Source organism: Lagopus leucura, unplaced genomic scaffold (assembly GCF_019238085.1).
Source record: "Lagopus leucura isolate 7727_CA_CO unplaced genomic scaffold, USGS_WTPT01 Super-Scaffold_73, whole genome shotgun sequence".
NCBI classification, from domain to species: domain Eukaryota; kingdom Metazoa; phylum Chordata; class Aves; order Galliformes; family Phasianidae; genus Lagopus; species Lagopus leucura.
In genome coordinates this window covers 78938997-78958497 of record NW_024962252.1, presented here as the reverse complement: position 1 = coordinate 78958497, position 19501 = coordinate 78938997, and the positions used below count along the sequence as shown (strand labels likewise).

At 38.4% G+C, this 19501-nt stretch overlaps 1 long non-coding RNA gene across 1 annotated transcript in view; it reads right to left on the bottom strand.

Annotated features, from left to right (window-relative positions):
* The window catches only part of LOC122191859, a 257589-nt gene that overhangs the window by 101078 nt on the left and 137010 nt on the right, over positions 1 to 19501 (bottom strand). Inside the window, exon 5 of the long non-coding RNA XR_006182476.1 lies at positions 911 to 1083. This is a non-coding gene — a long non-coding RNA (uncharacterized LOC122191859). The remainder of the gene's footprint in view (positions 1 to 910; positions 1084 to 19501) is intronic.

The window sequence follows — 19501 nt, the reverse complement described above, 5'->3', positions numbered from 1 at the left end:
GTGACTCTTTCGGGGAGGGGCTCTGCAGAACTGCATGATACAGTGATTATGAAAGGAGGAACTTGCACCAAAGCACAGCCTCTAACAAAGTGCCACCATCTGTGTCGCAATAAATGTTCCTCTCATTGATGCCTCACTTGGGTTCAGATATGAAGATGAATAACCATTATTTATCCTGCAGTGTAGCTGCAAATCTGGAATTGCATAATTAGTATATTGTAGCCACCCTAGCGTATGGGGCCTTCTGTTGTATTTTATGAACTGAAGAGGGCTGGGTCTGGCTGATAATTTGGGAAGGGATGACAGGGGAAACCCCTAGCCCGGCAGGAACTGGTGTTTGTAAAACAATAGCTGGAACTCTGAATCACTGCTAAAGCAATATTCAAACATGAGTATCACAGGACACACTGTACTGCAAAAAGAGCCAGCTCCTGGATAAGCTGCACACATGGAGACCTAAGAAATGTTCAATTCCACACAAAAATCAAGAATCCTTCTATGCGTATTTCAGGAATTAGATCAATACCCCCGGGGTGGTTTTAAATTTGGTAATTACATTTTGTTAGACTCCAGCAATTTTAATTGGATCTTAGCCCATTCTTCACTTTACTGTCTTCCACAGTGGAAGCAGTACTTCCATAAGACTGCACCTTGACCGCTATTAACTAAAAATTCCCAGTATTCATTTACAATATAGCAAATAAATGCTTTAGTTCCTAACTTAAGCCTTATTATCATGCAGAAATTTGAAAAGCCAGATAAATATGAAGAAATCAAGTCCAAGAGCTGTCGCATTTATTGAAATGCCATTAAAGGAATAATCTGTTTGAAGGAGGGAGGCAGACAGTCTGATTACACATGTAGTGTGATCACAAAGCCAGGAGAAAAAGAAAGAAAAAAATGAGCTCACCTGTCTGCCTAGGGCCAATCTTCCTGTTTTTTTAATGCAGTTCTTGGTCTTACTACCTGAATGAAGCCATACTTGGAGAGAGCATGTCCGTCAGGTCAGAGCAGTAGTCAGAAGATTGCCTCTTCTCTCTTGCCACAGAAGGTTTTGCATTTCAGGAGTTGCTAGAATAATCCCTGCAGAGGGTAAACAAGACTCTGTTCAGCTAAAAATAATCGAATTTAAGATTTTAAGGAACACTGAGAACTGCAAAGCACTTCAGGTGAAAAGCGCAGTTTTGGGGAAAGATACTATTTGTTGCAGGGTTTTAAAAATGAAAACATGAACTGAGTCGAACTATTCCAAAGCCTGGATATTTTATGCACAATTAGCTTAATAAATGGAAAAATGTACAAATCCAGTACTTCTAGAACATTATAAAAATGGTATGACATAGGAGATTGATTTCCAGAACTCCCAAGGGTATTGCTCTCTTCTCTCGAGGCACATGTCTAGGCAACAAGGAGACAATATACACGCCAATATAAAGTATACGATCACGACCTTCTGAATTACAACCCCCTAATTAGCATCCCTGTGTCAATTATCCCATTCAGGATGTCAAATATTTCACAAGGATTAAAATTCAAAATTCTCAGAGATTCTGATATATAAAATCCCAAATGGCTGCTCAATGTATATTAATGTTATTGTATTACATATAACAGGTAAAAGATTAAAAAGCCTTTCACAATGGCAAAGGTACCACAGTTGCATCTGTACACTTCACTTCTGGGGATACCCACTGTTCAAAAAGGAGAGAAAGAAATGTTTCATTCAAGCATTTTCCTTTTCAAAATAGTAACAATGTTGTAATTCAATATCCACACTGAACCTCTCTGACCCCTGAATCCAAAACTGCAGGGTAGAGGAGAGAAGGAGAGGAGAGAGTGGGCTCTGCCATGCCAACGTCATAGCAACCTTTTCTTCATGGCTTGTGCCTCACTATCAGCAGGCAAAGAATGCACACGTGTGCAGCCACATCATAAATGTATCAATTTAGAAGTGTTTGGGCTTCCAGATTAAATCAAACTTCCTCTAAGAAATCTGGCTTTCTCAATACGCATTAATATTCCAGTTTTTAAACAAACTTGGGCTCAGTCTATTATAGGATGTAGATATCCAGGTGAGAAAAAATAACCTTGGGCTGATCCATCAGGGCAGAAACACACAACTAAATTAAAATCTCTGTGTAGTCCCCAGCCTGAATTGTTTGCAGGGGGAAGATGAATGAGCGAATCAAGATTTAAATTATTTTACATTTAAGGCAGCTTTTATGGTTCACAAATTGAAATCTTTTAAAGTTTAGTATCTAGTTTAAGTTGTTAACCTTTCCTTTAGTTACCACTTTTTCACTGTCTCTTTTCCACAGATGTCTCAACCAAAAGTTGAGTTGCATAAAATGCTTTAATGAGCAAATTTACTGACTGAAACCAGAACAAAGAACCTTAATTGACTATTGAAGAAAATGCACAGAAAACAACTCTTAGGTTCAGAATTGTAAATATTATGTCAGAAACAGAGACTTCACAATGACACTTCTCTATTTTAGATAGAAGCAAGAACTAGCAAGCCTAATCGGCTCAAATTTTGTCAGTAGACCACACAATAAACTACTCTTGAGCAAGCAGCAGCCCAAAAATTAGTCCCAGAAATGATTGAGGAAATAATTTCAAATATCAAAAGGAAGAGGACTGTGTTTGGCTGGAAAGAGGCAAAATGTAGCAAATAAATTATTTGTTTCAAAAAAAAATAACCAGAGTACTAACCAAGGGATTGCTTCTTGTACTTCATGTGTGTTGCAATGGTACATGACGTGATTGAAGGTATCAAATCAGAAAGAAACACATTTTAATAAAATAAAAAGGTCTAAACTACAGTGGCTCTTAAGATCTCAGGCCAGCCTTGAGGAAGAAAGGGGGAGGTGGGTGGGGAAGAAAAAAGAGAAAAGAAAAAAAAAAAAAACAGAAAAATCTCAATGAAACCACAATGCCTCAAGCAGCTTTACACATTCATAAACTACATTTTATCAAGCAATTTCAATGGCATTTTCAAAGTCTAGTAGTCAAGCTCCTGCTGTCAATTCTCTCTGTAAGTGGGAAGTCTCTTTATCCCACTTCTGTGGAAGCTGTGATCCGCTGAAGACAGAGAATCTTTTATTAGACACATGCACAGTGAGAAGTGAAGGGGGACTCCTCCCTGTCCTCTCACCTCAAATCAGACAGTGAACGCAGTACTAATACAAATAATAAGTAACCACTGGCAATAAAATATTTCCCCATAAAAACGCATCAAATTTCCAGTTACCTTTTTCTTATATTTGCTTTTTCATATCAACTGTAGTAACAAGAGCAATTTGTATCACTTTCACCCTATCCCATCCTTTTAATTTTTTGCCTAAATTCATTGATTCATCAGAGTGTGATACTCTTTAATAAACCAATCTAATTTCCACCTCCTACAGCTCTCCCCCGCAATCCCATCTTTCACGTGTTTCAGCTTTACTTTGAAGTGACTTCCTTGCCTGGCATGCTAAAATCCAGGAACAAAGTGCCTATCATTATGACTGCAGTTCATGCCCTGACTAGCCACAGCAGCAGCAGAATTAGACTATAATCTCCTAAACAGTGTAGAATCTGTAAATCAAAACCAACCGGCTCCATTTGGTGTGTAGATCACTGAACCTGTGGGACTATGAAAATCAAAATCACTTTTCTAAGGTGAAATAAACCTTAGCATATGGATTTGTTCAGCTTGGATTCTTTCTCTCCTTATCCCCAAAAGCTATTCCATCCTAAAAAACAGCAACTTTTTCTGAACCAGAGGGCAAAATAGGCACACGTGAACATAAGCATACAGGCAGTACAGAGATTAAAAACAACCTACCTTCAGTACTGCCCCGCCTAGCCTTCTTGATGGTAAGGATGTTTGTGTTTCTTTGCTCTAAATATAAAAACAAACAACAGTGGCTGCTCTAATCAAAGCAGTAATTACATGTTGCCCAAAAAATGTACAATGCATCAAGACACTTAGAGCCTAGAGTTATTTCACTGATGAAACACTAACTACCCATAGCACATGCAGAAAACATTCAGAGAGAGTCAGAGAAATGGAGTTGTGCCTGATGGAGTAACATAAAATTTCTTGGCACAGAACAGTAATTTCCATAACACAGCACACAAGGGGTTTCTACTTGCACAAATTAAGCCCCCGCATGCTGACTGATGTGTCATCATGCACAGAATTTAACTGGGTTAGCCCAAGTCTCACGTAAGTCACTGACCGCTTTATATTGTAAGTTACTTGAAACCTCACAGGTGTACAGAGCTCTCTTCCAACAACGCAAATGGACCTAAATGTAATCCTCCAAAGATGAGTGAATAAGATCGATTTTTTCTTTATCTGTCCTAAAGAAAAGCATCAAATAGACAGCTTATAGAAAATAATTATAGAGTTTTTCCGCCTAGTCTTCTTCAGTTTTTCAGCTTTGATTCTCTCAGGTTCACACTTTTCAGGGTTTTTTTCCTTCTTTTTTTTTTCCCTTGGAAGCCCATGAAATTCTCCAGAAATGGGGGAAGGCGGCAGAGGCCTATCTGCTGACCACATACTTCCAATATATGATTCCTAAGGCTTCCTCTTAGTGATATTTCCGAAGTGGAAAGTCAATAACTATCATAAACAAAAAATCTGTAATCCTAACTCCTCCTTCCACTCAATTTTTCATGCCAGTGTGGACCAGTGTGGAAAGAGAGGGCCTCCAGAGTATCAGCTTCGGTAGACGAGGACATGCAGGATAGTGTGAAACAGTTGGAAGGCCAGATTTAAACATGTAACCTGAAACACTGGAAACCAGAACTCACAGTGGGGCTTAGCAACAAAATCAACAATATAGGCATGGCGTGACATGTGATCACCAAAGCAGAGGCAAGGTTGCTTAAATATAGCCTCTGTAGGTATTAGAATATTTCTGAGAAGTACACATCAAGCACGAGACAGATGCTACTAATAAGTAGAGCTTTAGACATTTATTTTTGTATTTAAATATCCAGCTATATTTATCTGAAAGATTTAACCACACCATTCTTGACCGAAAGGTATGCCAGTTACTTACTGCTGTCTAGACAAAAAGATTTAAAACTGCAAAAGATAAAACCTTTACAAAAGAATATGGAAAAGTGCTTTAAGAGACCGTGAGAAGGATAGGTTCTCTATGCTTTAGTCTTCAGAGCTTTGGCTTCAAGAGCTTTGTCTATTGAGGAACTCAATATATTAATTTCTTTGTAAAGAGTTTCCTTTTGCTTTTTCTTGAATCTAAATTGTTTGTGCGTGGGGGAGATGCCAATAAGTTATAAAAATTCTGGAAAGCTGGAAAAGATCAAATCATCCTCTAAGTATAAGTACTGTCTGATGATCACCTGGCATCGTTGGAGTTGTGATCATGCTGTGGTGAAACACTTCAAACTAGAACATAAAGATATGAATCATCTACAGTGAGTAAGCTGTCCCACTTCCAAAATTCTTGAAAAAAAATCCAGACTATCTGGACACTCACCCTAAGTGTTTGGACAGCTTCAAATGATCCTGTGATCTCAGTGAAGAAATTGCTCTTGAAATGAGTTACACATTTCACCTCTATTTTTAGCATAACCATAAACCAGACCTGCTAAACAGAGGTTTCCCAATCTCTGCTACAGTAATTTGGTACCATGTGGTGCATAAAACTGGAAGGAAGCAGCATACAAAAGACTTACCACAGATATAAAGGAGCAGAGAGGTCTGAAGCGTTCCCCTAAATGCTACATATTCAGAAATACTTATATTTCTGTATAGGGCAAATATTTCTGTACCACTGCTTCCTTGAAGCATTTCATTCCTGGCCTAAACAGATGAGAAAATGAGAGCAGTTCACATGTAACACTTCAGAACATCAAGTCCCTTCCAAAAGAGAGATTTCTGGGTAGGCACAGGAATAGAATTTGTACAATTTGCTCCTTGGCCTCTTGGTCTCTCCATTTACATTGCACAAAAGATGTCCTGAGAGAATAACGTATGACATAGCCCAGATGGTAAAAAGCAAGTGTTCACTTTGTGCAACTAATTTCTACCATTATGCTGGGAAGGATACTGAGCTTCAGGTCATGGGCACAGTGCACAATGCCAAAGCATGCAGTGCTCTGCAAGTGTCTCTTAGAGCCACCTGCTTCTGAGGCTGATGCAGCCAGACACAGCAGGAGTATGTATTAATATGGCAAGAGTTGGTCCTTTTTTTTTCCAAAATTTTCCATAGGCCACTGAGCAAGATTTGATTTTACCAAATATTCACATTCAACTAATTTCAGAAGTTTTAATTTCTCTTACTATACTTGTACTAACCTGAAATACTGATGTTAAAATACTTCCAGGTACAAGTTGATTTAAGTTCAGCAAAAGAATTAACACAGCAAGAATGTCAAACAAACTTCCCCTAATGTAGTCCTTAATGCAGGTTAGCATTGCTCTTGCTGACTAAGAATTTTTCGTGTAACGCAATAACCCTCCTCATGGAATTAGGCACTATTCAAGATAAGAAAAGGTTGCAAAACCTATTCCTGTCTTGATATAAAATTATGTAGAGTAGATCTGCAAGAGACATGAAAAGGTCTTCTGGTTTGTCCTCAGGCAGAATCAATATTTGTGTCCCTTATGACAGATGTACATTCTTAATGATAGTGACTTCACTGTATCCCCAGGTTTCACTATGTTTATTTTTAGAAAGGTTTTCCTAACAACTATTCTGACTCTCTAGGGTAACTCAACTTATTGTTTCTTAACATGTCTGCCATGGCCACAGAGGATATATTACTCCCTCTTTATAACAGGGTAGGTTTTGTTTTTTACATCTTAACTATTGCCCTTACCCTTCCATCTTTTTTTGAGAGCATAATAACTCAAATTTTGACAAATTCTCCTTACCACAGTGATACCGCCAAAGTGCTTGACCACCTGATCCAAGCTGAGTCCTTACTCAACAAAAGCACCAGAAGATTAATTCTGCAGGCTGCATTCTGGCTTTTGTGTTCATACTAGTTGGACACTTAGCTTTTTAATAATTCATCAACTTATGTTTAATTTGATTTAGTTTAATTTCCAGATCTTTTCCAATGAGAACTGCCCTCTATGGTGTTACCCCAGGCATGTCCAGCCTGCAGCCTGGCAGAGCTTGCACTGCAACTGTCCCCTATTCCACACTAGGAAAGGGTGGGAAAGGCTCTTTCCCACCGAGCAGCCCAGCCTGGCCCTGGGCATACACTCATCATTCAGTAAGTCAGTGTGCTATTAAAGCTGTCTGGGCTGAAAGAAGAACACAGGAAGGGCTCAGTGCAGTGCTAACTCAAGTTATGGCAAATGATTTTATGCATTGTACGCATTGGCTAAACACAGCCCTGTGAACAGCAAAAAACATGCAGCCAGGATTTCCATTCTTACAAAGGAATTTGAGGTTATGTTTCAAGATTACTGGAAAAAATTATTATTTTTTTTTTATATATTTGTGGTTTTCTTTTCAGTTGACATAAATATCCTGCAGATTTTCAAATGGAATGCATTACATTGCAATCATCAATTCAAAGCAAATTTGATCACGTCTCTTTACCAGATTTTCATCAACCTCTCTTACCAGAGAAAAACAGCCCTCACTTCACAGTCATGCCTTATTCATGTCCTTGCTTTCTCATACTGTGTACATTTGTGAACAACTAGTTTGAAGGATGAAGCGAAGAGAAAAATTTCATCAAAAAATCTCTGATGAACTCCTTGAGAGCTCGCAAAGAATTGCAGCCACTGCCATTGTACCTGACTGAACCAGTTTCACAAAAACAAGGTCAAATATCCCTCTAGTTTTATGGTTTTTGTTGCTCTCTTTTCGTTTAAATGCTTTTGTAAAACTATTACCAGTTAAAATAAGTTTCATTACTTATATACATCAGCTATACTGTATATTTTTTGAGGACTGCTCCAAAAGTAATGTCTCCTATTTCATTATGTTGGCCCATGATATCAGATGTGGATGTTGGTCATACAGTAGAGGCTGAACCATCCTGACAATATCCCATTATATTTTGTTGCCATGTGACAAATGGCAGCAGAGAGGCAGTCTGACAAAATGGCATCTGACATGGAAGCCATGGAAGAAAAGGTATGACATTGAATTCTTCAATGTGGAAAATATTGCGCCCACTGACATTCATTGACACTTGGTGAACTTTTATAGACACCAAACAGTGGATGTGAGCACCATGAGGCCATGGGTGGCACGTTTCAGCAGTGATGAAAGTAAGTGTGGATCACCTTCAGTGGTGCAGGTTTTGATGAGTATGGATGGCATGTGGGCTCTTGTTCATAATTGGAAAAAATGCATAGCTAATGGTGGTGACTATGTTGAAAAGTGTTTTGTAGCTAAGAATTTGCTCTCTCAAACAGAGAAACTGTGCTCACTGTATCTGTTACAGCTTCCATGGAAATAATTAGGAGGCATTATTTTAGGAGTGCCCTATATATAAGCAGCTCAAGGCAAATTCTGTTCACACAGTGGGGCCTAGGCAAGCCAGAAAGTTGGACATCCATGTGTTACCCTATCCTGTATTTGTGCAATCAATTATTTCTGCCTACCACTTTGCATTTGTCCCTACTGGACTTAATCCTGTTGTTTTGTTTTTTTTTTTCAGAGATCTCTCCAATTTGTCAAGACCATTTGGGATTCTAATTCTGCTTCCCACATGTTCAGAATCCCCCATCTCCTGTCATATGCAAATTTATTGCATATCATATTATTCTCTCATCCAGATAATCCATGAGAATATTTAAAGCATTTAATCAAGATCAACTCCCAATAGAAAATTTGCAATACATTCAATTAAACAATAAGCTAGGCAAATATTCTCCAGATTCACTTTTCATTCAGCTTTGCATTTACTCTGAAGATTGAACAAGATTGTTTCTTTAGCTTTCCTATGAGAATATCATTCAAGAGAGTGCCAAGTCATAAGTAATACTGGAGCAGTGTGTCCCCCGTATTTGTGAACTTGTTACCTTGTCATAGCAGGAAGTTAGTTCACTTTGTCATAGTTTCCTCCTGTCAAATTATTTGCTATTCCCTCTCTGCAGGCTGTGTTCTAGCTGCCTATGAATATACAGGCTATTCATGTCACAATTTTTCTGAGACATTTTGGTGATTTTATCATACAGTATGCAACTGAAAATCAGGATTCTCAAGGTACAATTTAATTTTATGCAAAAAAAAAAAAAAAAAACTTTTGAATCCCTTACATCAAAACATATTCCTAAATATCACCATTGAAGAAGGTAACATCTTTAACAACAGCATCTGTTACAGCATCTGTAACAAGTCTTGAGTGAGTACAGAACTGCATATCATGCATAAATGGTGTATCTCATTGATCAGCACTAGTAGAACCATCTCTCTGTGCTGCTGATTTATGTCTCAATGTGTCATTCATTGAAATAAAGGCCCCCATAAAGTGTATGGATATCATGAGGTAGTGAATCAATTATGCTCATTCAGATCACACTCAAAGCACTTATGTCATATTGTTGACTCTTCAACCACCTGCTCTTGTCAAGGAGGTCTGGCACACAGGCTTTGAAGCATTCTTGATTTGCTCCAGTCATGCCATGTTCTGGTTATAAAAAAAAAAATCTGTTGTCATCATTTTCATATAGATATCCTTTGAATAGCCAGCAGTATCTGTAGAAGTGCATAAATGGGATGGGAAGGGTGCAGCAGACACATGGTCTCTATAGAGGAATATATGTTTTGTGCATGAGTCAGATGATATAGGCTATCTAAATATACATTTGTCAAATTAAAATCCAGTTAAAAGTGAAGTAGCACAACATCTCTGACCAGACTTTTTACTAAGATATGTGATCTATTTTTCACCTGAAGTGAAGTCAAGTGGAAGAGTAGGAGGCACTCAGAGATCAGAATCCAACAGAATTACCCTTGAAAATAAAGATGTTGAATTGTTAGACTATGCAAAAAACAAAGACACCTTAAACCAGGACAACTAATCCTGGTCAACTCTCCAGAACCCCATTAATCCTAACAATCGCTGGAGTAACCCTTTGCCCAGGTGTGGGCTTTCTCTGCTTTTAATAGGGGAAACAAGAGAAAAAGTGAACTGTTCATAAAAAGTCACATGAGAATAAAGATGAATTTGTAGATCACTTTTTCAATTAGCAAGACTCAATAAAGAATAACAAGAATTAATCAAGACAAACCCTGTTCATGCAGTGAGGCCCAGGCAAGCCAAAAAAAGTTTGACACCCATGATCAAGTTCAAGTCCTCTGCTATGAGCAGGATTGCCATTCACCAGGTCAGGTTGCCCAGTACCCCACCTGACTCAATCATGAACACTTCAGGGATGGGGAATCCACAGCTTTTCTGGGCAGCATGTTCCACTTGTTCACCACCCTCACTCTGAAGAATTTTCTCCTAATATCTAATTAAATCACCCCTCTTTCAGTTTGAAAATTTTTCCCCTTGCCCTTTAACTATTAGATCACATAATGTGTTGGTTTCCATCTTGTTTAAGAGCTGCATTTAGTTGCTGGAAGGTCACTTCACTCCTTCTGAAGACCTTACAGAGCTTTCTCTTCCGTAAGCTTAACAAGCCCAGCTCCCTCAGCCTCTCTTCATAGAAGTGGTGATGATCATCCTTTGGCCTCCTCTCGTCCTACTGTAAAACAATCCCACTTCTGATGATATTCTATGCTTTGTCTGCAAGGAATTATTCATCAATGGCGTTATGCTCTTCCTAATTTATCCAGAACTGCCAAATTTCTTTCCCCCGAGAATCTCATTCATTCTGGATTAAAAGTACTTTATGTAGAAATATTTTTCTACCTGAAAACATTTACCTAGAAACATTTTTCTTCCTGAATTCACAGAAGCAGAAAAAGGCGGAAAAAGCAGAAAAATACAGAGTAAGAGAAAATATACTGAAGGCTGAGATCAAACCTGTCTACTTGTGCTATTGTTTTACTAGACGTATATGAATTTCCAAATTCAATAAACATGGAACAGAAGCAAGTAAAGCTCTCAAACCTTGAATCAAAACTACTGAGGTATTTTAGGGATGTTCAAAGTATACATAACTTTGGGGGCTGTTAATTCTTCTATTCCAGAACAGAAGTTATCCTTTCCAGAAAAGAAATGACACAAAAAACCTTAGCACAACTACTAGTCCTGAGGATAACAGGCAAATGTCTTTCCACTTAGCCATGATTAATTAATATGGCTAATATTCCAGCATCTGTCTAATAAAATTCAGCAACTAGCACCACTAGGAAGTTGTAACCAGGAAATTTATTGCCATTCCTTCTCTCTCTCTATTACCTCATTGCAGACTTCTTGTAAAATGATGAGATGCAGTGGTCTGCATGAACTATCTGAAGATGCTATACCACTGAAAGATAAATGGGAAAGAATTGACAGATAACGAAGGACATACCTACTTTCTTATTAAGCACCTGCTACTATTAGAATGGAATAAGGCAACGGCTTCCTTTCCTTCCCACATCAAAACATATACTTGCAGGCAATTTCCTGGAATGGCACTTTTAACTAATGGGAAGGTATATTATAGGACAGAGAAGGAAACTATAAATGATAACAAGGTTTAAATTCACTGGCTCAGGATACCCCATAACCTGTTGGTAATCTAGTCACTCTGAGGAAATGGTGGCAAGATGATAATTACTAAACTGTTCCTCCAAAGGAGACACTATATGGTATACTCTAAGTAGAAATAAAAGAATACTATATTTTCTGTATTTTCATCATACATTGTTAAGTCACCACACTCCTATGCTCCATTCACTGTAATGAAGCTCAAAGTTGTATCTAAATGGGCAACACTTAACAGTGCATGTGCTTAGAGGAGTTTATCACAGCACAGATATCACTAGTTCCTGCTATATTCCAAATAATTTAACAAGAAAGAACACAGTGGTGAGAATAATATCAGAACTACAAAGAAATTTCCATGAGATTGATGCATTTGTTTCCATTGATTTCAGTAGGCAGTAAGGCAGGCTCCAGGCAACGTTATTGAACAGCAAAATTCCATCATTACTGATGAACATTCCAACAAGTTTACCAACAGTAGAAAAGGAAGGACCATATGAAAGAACACCACAAATCATTACAGGTCTCAACATGTTCTGGACCCATACTTCATCAAATGACATAGAAATACAGTGCTTATCACCTTCTTCCAGTCCTTAATGTCAATGGAGTGTCAACCAAATAACATGCATTTTAAGTGCAAATTTATTGAAGGCTTTTACCACAGTGAAAGCATTGTAAATACCTTTCTTTCTAAATGAAAGAAAATATTAAATAGGCAGATTATTAATATAGGCCAGTATTTCTCAGAATGCACATTCCAAATATAATGTAGAACTGCATGAAGCTCAAGTCTTGCATGTTTTTTAATGATTTTTTTTTTTCCAACTATAAAAAGAGCAATGCAACTGGGTCATACCAGTTTTAAATAGCAAATCACAGTGCAGTGATAAAGGCTGCTATACCTTAGGCTGTTAAAATTTGTCCAGAGTGAAAGCATGGTATGGTGTGTCAGAAAACTGGGAAAGTTCTACTTCACAGGCATCTATCTACACAATGGAAGATTTTATTGCCTTCAGTGAATATGCGGGTTGTTAGCACAAATCTCTTTGCCTGCTGTTATGTGAAGACACCTGCAAACAATGAGGTAAAAACAATACAAGGATACTCAGGCTTTGAGCACACACAGATGCCTGAGCTTTGTCTGCCTTCCAGTGGAATGCCCCAAGTCCTCTCCATTGTGAATCCCTCAGTCACTTTTCATTCCCTCTGGATCGCTGTTCCTTACCCTTAGCCAAATTTAGGTAACTTTAGCCCAGAACATGAATTGCCTTTCTGACAAGATCAAAATTATTCTCAATATTTCTGGTTCTTCTTATTTCTTTGCATGAGTTAAAAAGAGAGAGAGAGGGAGAGAGGGAGAGAGGGAGAGAGGGAGAGAGAAAGAGAGAAAGAAAGAGAGAAAGAGAGAAAGAGAGAGAGAGAGAGAGAGAGAGAGAGAGAGAGAGAGAGAGAAAGGAAGAAAGAAAGAAAGGAAGAAAGGAAGAAAGGAAGAAAGGAAGAAAGGAAGAAAGGAAGAAAGAAAGAAAGAAAGAAAGAAAGAAAGAAAGAAAGAAAGAAAGAAAGATGGTTGATTACTCCATTAACTCCTGTAAATTTTCTTCTTCCCATGGAGACAGATGAGGTTGTGGCAGATGGAATGAAAATCAAATGTTTTTGAGGTTTGTGCAGCCAGCCCCTCTTTCAGAAATCCAGAACAGCTAATCTTGAAAGGAAAATGAACACGTAATTCAAATCCAAATACCTGGTGTCACATGTGCAGTTTAAGCTATCGGCCATCAGTTCCAGTCTCAGTAAACCAATCTAGAAAACAGCTTTCTTTCCCATGCTCATTTCTTCTCTTAGTCTTTTCAGTTAAGTAGCTGTAAGGAGTAGTGGACACACACAGATACATTTCTGAGCTCCAGTACGATCCAGCAGATTAATCACAGATTTGGGATTTTAGTTACTTGATCATTAACACCTAGTGCATTTTCTGCAAAGGTTTTTTTTTTTCTTTTTTTTTACAAGCATCACATATCTTATTGAAAATAACCGAGAGCATCTGTGCATAAGAGATTGCTTGCAATTGAAGCAATTACTTTTTACACATCTATGCCAGAACAACAACCATTTGAATAATTAGATTCTTTTGTTGGCCAAAGAGCTCAGAGTTATCCATCTCTCCAGTTGCTGGCCTTTGGTGAAGGTGAGTTGCTCTGTTTTAAAACTTTTATGGGCTACAAGCTGACTCTTAGGACAAATGGCTCCCTTCTCAGATCAGAATCTGAGAATTATACTTGCAGTTGCCATGCCAACATGCTTTCTTTGCTCACACTTCGTTTTGCACTCTGAATGGCATGCCTAATAAAACAGCCAAGACTTTCCATTTTAGTCATCTCAAACGTACATCTGGACTCCATCCCAGATTCTAGGTTTCTTTAGGAAATATTCTAACTCAGTTAAAAATACCGCTCTCAACCATTTTAAGGTGGTTAGGCATAATCTCTCAGTAGCATGGAACTTGAACACAAAACGCTTTGATGGAGAATCACTATTCTGGTTTTGTGACATTGTGGAAGACATTATGTTAGATCTGTAGTGCAGAACATGAAGTTGTTTTCCATTAGGCAAGGTACCATCAGAAAATTTAGAAGGAAGAAAAAAAAGAAAAAGGGAACCTGAATCTAGCAAATAATCTATAGACAAAGATGAGCCAAAGAGAGAGCCTGATAATGTATGCCTTGTGGATACCTTGCTTCCCTGCAAAATTGTCTGAAGTATATCTTTGATGACAGTTTCAAAAGTTATCCGGCTAATCTTCATTGTGCTACCAAGATAACTTGTAGCACTGCCTTACTGCAGACACAACCTTGAGTCTTCCACTCTCAGTCCTTGCTCGTGGCAGGGCTAAGCTGCAGGAACATTCTCCCTGCTGCCTGGGGCCATCCAGTAGGCAAGGAACAGACACAGTTCACCTTGTGCCTTACAAAGCCTTGACCCAACCAAGGAAAACAAACAACAGGTTTTGAAGACACTGTAAACTTTGCCCTCACAGCTGGAGGCAGTGAGGAACTGGAAGCCAGCAACAGGGGATAGCCGAGAAGAAAACAAAGTGCTGAAGGTAGACAGCCGTAGCACAAAGAGCTCGTTCTGTGCCCATATTAAGAAGTCTGAGAGTCTCCTACTAGGGAAAAGAAACCAGTAAAGCATTCATTAAAATGAATATCACCTTGGGCAATTATTATTTATGGCAAGTCTTTATAAGCCATTACTCTTCAGATACATTCCAGTAAGTCCCCATGTACTTCCCACCTTTCTCCAGTCTGCTAACAGACCAAACATCCTGCAGCAAGTGCCAGTGTCATCATGCCACTCCATGGCAGCAGGCCGTTTATTACACATGTGTAGGTAGGATTAATTTACAGTTTGAAAATCTGCAGTTGAGGCCAGACTACTTAATTTTAGATTATCCAAAGGAAGAAAGTTACACAAATCAAAAGTAAAGCTGCATGTGCTCTACACGCTGTCTATTCAACAGTGCCAGTGGTTTTAAGAAGGATGAAACAAAACTGGAAAGCATTAATCTAAAATCTAAGACTGAATCTAAAATCCTTGTCACAAAATTCCTATGCATTTGATATCTAGATCTTCCTAAATTAAAAGGATTGGAAACAAAATATAAGAGAGACAATTGTTGACATAAATCAATCTCTTTTACTGATAGTGATTGCTGCTTTCCCAGAATTACTCCTACATTCAGGAATTCTTTTAGTTACAATAATAAAAATTGGGTGCCCTGAACATATCTTTAATGATGCAGAATGAGCAAGCATTCAACAAAATATGTAACCACTCTCATTGCTGGTTGGTTCAACAGCATCAAAGCTAGAAAGATTCTTTTTCAAAGATTTTCTCAGATCCTTATTTTCCGATATCATTGCTTGAAACCACTAATGCCAAGGAAATATTGTTATGGTCAGATATATCTCCATATATTCAGTCACTTACAGTATTAGTACAAGCAATAAAAAAAAAATTGTACCCAAACATGGGGTGATTAAACATATTGAGAGCAAGAAGCTGGAATGTACCTTCTTCAGCCATATGCTCTGTGATAGCTTCTGAGGAACAGTTTCTCTGGTGCTCTGGGCAATAGGCAGAAAATAAAGATGCTTTCAATCGTGCCATCTTACTCAATACGCCTTCTGCTTGGGCATACTTAGTCACAACTGTCAACTTGATAAAAGTTATTATTTTCCTTGAAACAACAACTGCTTTCAACATTGCAAAATGAAATTTTACTGGATTTTCTTTCATAGCACTGAATGTGAGCACAATGTCCTAGGCATAAATACAAAAGAGACTGCAATTACCTGGCAATATGGCATCAGCTCGAAGAACAGAAAGAAGTTTATTTTCACTTAATTATAGAATTGCACCTGCTTCGTGTTAATTTGACTGGGGGTAAGAGAACGGGAAGAGTTTACCTGCCTTTTTGTCACTTTCTTACATAAGGAAACACTTCGAAGATGTAAATTCATGGTTTTCTAGCGGCCTTTCCAGCAAATGTACTTTATAAGAGAGAGAATGTCATGTATTTTTTCAAGTTCAAAATGTGTTAAGTTTTAGTCTGGGGTACAACCTATAAAATTACCAAATTTAAGAGATTGGAGAGAGAGTACTTCTCATTATTTGATTAGCAGCAGTGGATGGGACATTCTTCCTTCAAGATACCTAAAATCTGGTGTTCTGTCTCCTCAGTATGCAAAAGTGCTGTCAGTCAGCCAGGCACGGTTACAATATAAGAATTACTCTTGATGTATGTTAATTGATCTCTATGTGTAAGAACTTAAGGATGTGTCAAGGATACGATGTACACTTCTGTTATATGGAAACCAGAGTCGATGTAACATAATACTGTAATGAATAAAATAAAGGAATTTCTATTTAGAGGGAGAGATACTTTAAGTTTCTATTTATAACTTGTTCAGTGGTTCAAACTTACTTTCCAGCCAATTTCTCATTTATTTATCACACAGCTATCTTCTCATACCCTGGTAAGGAAAAGCAGCAAAAACAGAAGTCTTGCAAATGCCTACAGCCATGGTGACAAACTTATGAAAACTGTCCAGAAAAGGAAAACAGCAAATTCTTTGGCAACTCTCATCATTACAGTTCTAGTCTGCATTAAACACAGCATATTTTTGGACGGAAGAGAGAAAGGTAGTAGCAGCTGAAATAGACAAAGCAGACCTCTGAGGAGATGATACTCATCACATGTCACTATGACCCACATCTTTGTCAACACCGGAGAAATGGGTTTACAATTTTGCTATGTGGAATGCACACTGAGATAAAGAGATAAATGAGGATGAATTTATGACAGTTTCTAACATTTCTACTTTTCCAGACACAGAAAAGCAATGTGAATGCACCATTTCAATAATCCCACAGCATTAACAGATTCAGTCATTTGTAAAGTATGAGTTGTGTAGCAGACAACCACTTCAGCATGTCACATGGCTCGCTGGCTACAGACAGCTGCTTTCCCTGTGTGTTCTCAATAGATTTCCTCTACTACACCTCCTGAAGTTACTTGAAAGAATTTAATATTCTCACTTCCTCCTAGGTAAATCACTTCTGTGTTTTTCCTCCTGGAGTTTATTGTCTTTCTCTGCATTGTGTTCAGATCGAGGTCAATGGTCCTGGGTTCTGCTTCCTCCCCAACGACCTCAGCCCCCCTCATCTCTTTTCCAGTCAGGAAAACCCGTGCGATGGTCAGCAGCAATGTGAAGGGCAGTGATTTCCTCAGTGCCTTCCCGCAGAGCCTGAGTCAGCAGTGCTCCTCATGAGCCTCAGTGCCCTAGCTCCCCAGTACCCTGGGGAAAACAGCTTCGTGTCTGCTGTCTCCTTCCAGAGAAATCCAGTAATTTCTAATCCAATTCTTAACTCTAGCAGAATGCACTTCTTCACAGAGTGTTAAGCACTATTCTGGCAAATCTGCTTCACATCTTAACCTGAGTTTCTGTCAAGGTACTGAAGTACGATACATAAATGTTCATAAGTCTAACCTTAACTGAATGTCAATCCAGACTGCAATCAAAATATAATTTTGCATTCATTTAATAAGTTTTTTTGCTTTAATGCTTTTGCTTGATAATCTTTCTAAACGTTTGGGTTGACCCAGCTTTCAAAATAGTTCCTGTTATCAAAATATGTCATTCTTACACAGTTTTAAATTAGTACTCCATCCTTACCATGCACATAAAATACTGCTCTAAAAGTAAGAAGATTTATTTTACAACTACAAATCTAAGTTTTCAAAACTGAGCATTGATTCTAGTTTCTGATTATCAATATGAGCCAGTTTGCAGCTTCCAAAAAGTGAGCATTCAGTTCTCTGATATCTTATGGAGTTATTGCATCAGTAGTATATGAGCTTTGATCAGTGGAACCTTCTGAGTACAAAATCCACCCTGAAGCTGGTGCTTGATGGACTTTATCCTGAAAATTTATTTCTGCATTTCCTGTCTTTAAAAGATTTTCATTTGTTTATTGTGATTTCTCTCTTTTTTTTTTTTTTTTTATTTTTTAAAATTTATTAAACACCCAATAATAGACAAAAAAAAAAAAAAAAAAAAGCCCCACAGGACAAAGTACACTCTTATTATCAGGCAGGAACACATTAGTAGCTTCAGGTGTCCACAGTAAAAATTAAAGAGAAATAATAGTGTAGTGGCAGAAGGTAATTTTTAGTCAGCCTGAAAGCTCTACCCAGGATACTCAGGTCACAGCAATCTCCTGCCTCTTAGGATTCCTGGAGTTCAAGATATTTAACTGTCCATTTGTGATAGAAAGGATAGTCTGAGATACAGCATATGTCTGTACTAATGAGCACACAGTTAAAGAACCTTTGAGGCACCCCTGTGGAAAGCATGAGATGTGAATGTTACTCAAATGTAAGAACAAGACTGGTTGACAAGTGAAATGTGGACAACTGCTGCAAGAGGCAGACAATTCTCATGCAGAGCTGATCAGTGGAAAATGTCTCTTCTCCTCCTAGCACAACTTCTGCAGAGACAGACAAGAGCATTCTAGCTTCAAAGCTCCACTTCTATTTACAGCCATGTAATTTACACTGATCAGACAACCAAATGGTAAACCATTAACTGAGGATACCTGCCTTCAATTTCCTCAGTTATGCTTGCATCTTCAGTGGAGCCATCATATGGGAATATTATGCTACAGGTAATCTGCTCTAAGAGGGGGCCATACAGTCTCAGCCCAGATAGCAACTCCTGTGCCATCTAGAAGCAGCTTCATCCCTGGCAATGGGATCTCCAGCAGCCAGAACCCTCAGACAATACATACCTGCTGAATGAAATGCCAAACAAAGAACCACACCTGGAATCCTTCCTTTCTTTAAAGTGCAGAGCATCTTAAACACAGCTAGTGCTAATATTACCATTCACCTTATCTACAGCCCAGAATACAGAAGGCTTCTACAGGAAACAGGCAACAACCAGCTTTGGTAGTTCTTATCTGAGGTGAAAGATGTGGCTTTGACCATTTAAGCAGGAGCTCCAATGCAGCTAACAGCTATCATCACAACCCAGGATTCTACAAGTGGCTGCAGCTGCTGGCTTGTGTGCTCAACAGACTACTGCTCCCACAAACAGACCTACCAAACCTAGTTCTTCAGGAAATGTCAACTCAGAAAACCATTCTGTGACTTCTATTAATGCTTTAGTGCCAGGACACTCAGTCTTACCAAAATAATATCACTTCTGAATAAAAGACAGTGCAACGTAAAGAAGTTAACGACAAAATCGTATGCCTCTCTGGGCTTTCAGAAACCACCAAGGTTAAAGTCGGTCTTATGGGC